Source organism: Portunus trituberculatus, chromosome 34 (genome assembly GCF_017591435.1).
Source record: "Portunus trituberculatus isolate SZX2019 chromosome 34, ASM1759143v1, whole genome shotgun sequence".
Classification (NCBI taxonomy): domain Eukaryota; kingdom Metazoa; phylum Arthropoda; class Malacostraca; order Decapoda; family Portunidae; genus Portunus; species Portunus trituberculatus.
The window spans coordinates 3255001-3260000 of record NC_059288.1 but is presented as its reverse complement, the minus strand read 5'-3'; the positions used below and the strand labels follow the sequence as shown (position 1 = coordinate 3260000).

Genomic DNA, 5000 nt, shown 5'->3' with positions numbered 1-5000 from the left:
GTGGAATTTGAGATCATAGGAAGCAAAAAAAAAAAAAAAGAGGAGAAGGAGGAATTTGCGATGATGAGGAGGAAAGTGGAAGAGAAGAAATCAGAAGCAGGAGAAGAAGAAAGAATAGAGATGAAAGGCAAGGCTGACGATAATATTAGAGGAGGAGGAGGAGGAGGAGGATTAGCGATAAGATTGGGTGAGAGAGGGGGGAAAGATAAGAAAGACGAAATATAAATGGAGGAGGAGGAGGAGGAGGAGGAGGAAGAGCAAGAAGGAAGTGGAGGATTTTGTAATGAGAAGAATAGGTGAGGAAGGGGAGATAAGAAAGAGGAACAAGAAGAATACTTAATAAGAGGTTGGAGAAAGAGGCGCAGGATATAAAGCTAAAGTTAGAAGAGGAGATGGCTGGAAAAAAAAAAAAATCTGCAGTGTGAAAAAAGAAGAAAAGGCGATAAGGGAGAGAGTAAATTAGAATGAAGAGGAGAGAATAAGAAGAGACACAACGATACGAGGAGGAGGAGGAGGAGGAGGAGGAGGAGGAGGAGGAGGAGGAGGAGAAGGAGAAGAAGAAGAAGAAGAAGAAAGGGAATAAGAACATAGAAAGAATCAAGAATAAGAACAACAAAAAATAATCACACCATAAAAAAAGAAAGATGCGAAGGAGGAGGAGGAAGAAGAAGAAGAAGAAGAAGAAGAAGAAGAAGAAGAAGAAGAAGAAGAAGAAGAAGAAAAAACAAAGAAGAAGGATAATAAGAACATAAAAAAAACAAGAAAAAAGAAAAATGATCACAAAAAAAAGATGCGAAGGAAAGAAGAAGAAGAAGAAGAAAGAGAATAAGAACATAAAGAGAATCAAGAATAAAACAAGAAAAATGGTCGCAATATAAAAAAAAGATGCAAAGAAGGAGAAAGAAGAAGAAGAAGAAGAAGAAGAAGAAAGAAAGAGAATAAGAACACAAAAATAATCAAGAATAAAACAAGAAAAATGATCGCAATATAAAAAAAAAAGATGCAAAGAAGAAGAAGAAGAAGAAGAAGAAGAAGAAGAAGAAGAGTACAAGGAAGAGGAATAAGAGGAAGACGAGTAAAGGAACTGGCAGAGAAACAGCTAATTGGAACCGAAATTATTCCAAAGGGTTCGCTCTTTCACGCCCCGCCATCCGTGTAATGAGAACCCCCCTCCCTTCCAAGCCCCACCCCCACCCGGCCATCACCTCCTACCCCCCCCCCAGAGCAGAAGCAGCAGCAGTAGAAGCACCTCTTGAGATCTTCCTGCTGTTTGTTGGGGGCGTTTTGAAGGGGTTTGGTACTTTATCTTCTTCTTCTTGTTTTTGGTATTGTATCTTTTTCTTTTTTCATCTTTTTTCTTTTCTTTTTCTTAGTCTTTCTTTTTTTCTTCTTCATCATCTGTTTCTTCTTCTTCTTCTTCTTCTTCTTCTTCTTCTTCTTCTTTTAATGGAACGTGTCTATCATTTTTTTCGTTCCTTTCTATATTCTTTTTTCTATTTCTTTCGTTATCGTTTTCATCAGTTCTCTCTCTCTCTCTCTCTCTCTCTCTCTCTCTCTCTCTCTCTCTCTCTCTCTCTCTCTCTCTCTCTCTCCACTCAATCCCCGTGGTAATGAAACAATCCACACAGCAAATGAAGCGATACCAATACACTTAACGAAACAATTGGCTTTTCTGATTTTTTTTTTCCCCTTCTAATATTTGTAAGCGTATTGTAACTTGCCTCGTTTATTTACCTTGAATTTTGATGAGCAGGGTAATTGTTGCTTCGTTGATTTATTTATTTATTTTTTTTTGTGTTATTTACTCATTTTTGTTGTTTTTTATTATTTCATTCAGTTGAGATTAAAAGAAAAATGTATGTGTTTGTTTTTGTTGATGTGAAAATAATGTTTGTTATTATTTTGTTTATTTGGGGTGTAATTTGATGAAAGAGGTGTTATTCAGTGGTGTTAGTTATTTGTTTTTGAAGTGATTGAAGTACGAGTCATATTTTCAAAACCTTAAAGTTACCAAACATGAAAAAAAAAAAAAAATAGCTCTAGGAAAGCCAAGTAGACTAAAAGGGTTGAAAAAAAAAGGAAGAGATAGAAAGAAAAACGAAAAGAAAAACATAGGGAATGAAAGGGACAGGTGGAGAGTAGAAGAAACTGAAAGCGAATCAGACAAAACAAAATATAAAAGAAAAAGAGCGAGACGCGAAATCGTATAGAAGAAAACAAGAACTGGACGAAGGAAAACAAAACAAACAAGAAGAAAATGCATGGGAAAGAAAACCGAATGAAGAAAATAGAAAAAAAAATAAAGAGGAGAAGAACGAAAACAGATCAACGAAAGGTCACACTCACTCGAAACAACCGCAACCGAAGCTTCGAACACATGAACCCGACTATTAAACACAATAACAACAACAAGGAGTGTCCGCCATTAATATTCCCGCCGCCATTACCGTCCCACGAACAACCATTACTGGCCAATCAGATCACAAAGCGCCGCACGGGACCTGGACGGAGCTTCGAACCCGCGCCTCGACACCCGAAATGAATCACCCGAACCACCACCGCGACCTGAAGCAATTATGTGAGGCGCGCGTGTGGTCTTCATCTACACGTTACCTGGATGAGGCAGGTGAGTTACGGGGTTTTAATTAAGACTCACCTGGGGCTCTGTGTTGGCCCCAGGAGGTCTGTGTGTGTGTGTGTGTGTGTGTGTGTGTGTGTGTGTTGGCGGTTCATTTCTCCTTTTATTCGTCTGTTTCTACTTTATTTCTATTTTTGTCATTGTGTTTTCATTATGTTATTCTCTCTCATACTTACTTCATTTTATTTTTTATTGTTTCTTTTTATGTTTTTTCCTCTCATTCTGATAAACTTCTGATATTTTTTTCTTTTTCTCATTTTCGTTCTTCGTTGACGTTTATTTTTTTTTTTCTTTATTTTTTTTTGTCTTTATTAACGCCTTCCATTTCTAGATTTATTTTCATCTATCTGTTTATATTAATTTCATCATATTTGTTATCATTATTATATTTGCCTTGTTTTATTCGTTAACGGTTATTCTACATTCTCTTCTTTATTTTTATCAACCAATACGAGGTTTATTTCACTTTCCGCTCGCTGTCAATCTTTATCCCCCACGTTTAGTTTATTATCTTTATTTTTCCGCTTCCTCTGTGCTCTTGTTTTTTATTCATTCCATTATTACTTCTTTCCCTGTCTTCATGTAATTTTCCTTCGCCTCCTTGCTGTCTGTATTTGTCATTCCAATCTTTATTTTTCCTTCGTCTGCCTTCTTCCTCTCTGTGCTCATGTTCTTCTATTATTTTGCTATATTTTGTCTGTGTCTTCGTGTGTATCTTTACTCGATTCTTCCTGTTTCATTTTTGCCTTTGTTCTCTTTGTCATTATTGCTCTTCCTGCTTGTCCTCCTCTTCCTCTTCCTGCTAACCGGCCATTTTAACTCTTGCTTGTCTTTCATTATTCTATTTTCTATAACTGTATTTCCTCTCTCCCTTGTAATATATATTTTTTTCCTGATCTTTTCGTATATTGTATTTACTTATTTTAGTTCAAATTTTTTCATCTCTTATTCTCCGGTTCTCGTGGCTCAAGACTTCTAATTTGCTAATGGGAGATGTAGCGGCTCTTTTCATAACTACACTAATGTTGTATTTACTTGCGTTTTGCCCCACTAAGCTTAATATTAGGTTTCCTTTCTTTAAATATCTTCATTTTCTTTGGCAATATTCCTCCTCGTTTCCTCTTCCTTATTTCATCGTCAATTTTCTACCTTTTGACTTTTTTTTTTTGCCAGCTTTCTTCGCGTTGTTCTTTTCTCTTTTCCTTTTCGTTCGTCTTGTGTTTCGCTTCCTTTTCTCTTTTCCATTTGTTCATTTTTATATTTCCTGGTTACGTTCATGTCCGGTATCGTTCTTTTTCCTTCTCACATTCATTTTCATTCTTATCACTTCTTTATCTCATTCGCCTCCGTTCGCTTTGCTCACCCACGTCCACTTCTTTGATATAGTTGTCTTTCACTCATTTTCATTCATATTCTCACGACTTCACTTCCTTTTCTCTTTCGCTCTCTCTTAACCGATTCTCGTCTTTCATATCTCCATCGTTCACTCATTTTCACTCTTCCTTATTTTCTTTTCACTCATTTTTTCATGGACTCGTCTTTCTTATTTTCCTTCACTCATTTTCATTCATATTCACAATTTTCCTTTCTTCATTTCTTGTTTACTGATTTTCTATATTTTTTCTTTTATATCGTCATTCTTTATTCTCATTTTTATTTGTATCCACACCATTTTCCACTTCCCACCTTTCGTTTATTCATTTTCCATAGTCACGTCTTCCATATCGTCGTTTACTATCATCTTCATTCATATTTACACCATTTCTCTCATCCCATTTTCTATTAACTCATTTTCTGTACCTTTATCCTTCGCATCGTCCTTCTTCACTCATCTTCATTCATATTGGCACCATTTCTCTCTTCCTCATTACCTACTCACAAATGTTCTATACCTTCGCCTTTCACATTGTCCTCCTTCACTCACTTTCATTCGTATGCACACCCTTTCCCGCTCACTCATTTTCCTTATCCAGTTTTTCGCTTCCTTGTCCTTCTTTGCCTCGTGCTTCTCACCTCTTACCTGGCGCGGTGGTGTCCCTGCTCTCACCTGCTCTTACCTGGTGTCGCGTTGTCGCCGTCACTGCTTCCTGTGTCGTGGTGTTCCCCGCCCTCTGATCTGCGCCTTCCTGTACCGGCCTCTCATTACAGCTCTAATGGAACACCGTATTTTAAGGAGTTCCGCTTCATTGACTGTGTGTGTGTGTGTGTGTGTGTGTTGGGCTGGTTTAGTGGTTATACGTGTAGGTGTGTGTGGATTAGCTCTTTCGGTGGATGGCTCAGTGGCTAGTTTCGTTTGTGAATTTTTATGAAGTGGATCAGTTAGGAGGTGGGTATTTTAGTGGATGGTTGGTTATGTGTGTGG

General features: G+C 37.4%; 1 protein-coding gene across 1 annotated transcript in view; it reads left to right on the top strand.

The window, feature by feature from the left end:
- LOC123512598 (sperm-associated antigen 1-like) overlaps window positions 1–5000 on the top strand; it is a 199171-nt gene that overhangs the window by 111211 nt on the left and 82960 nt on the right. The window lies entirely within an intron of this gene.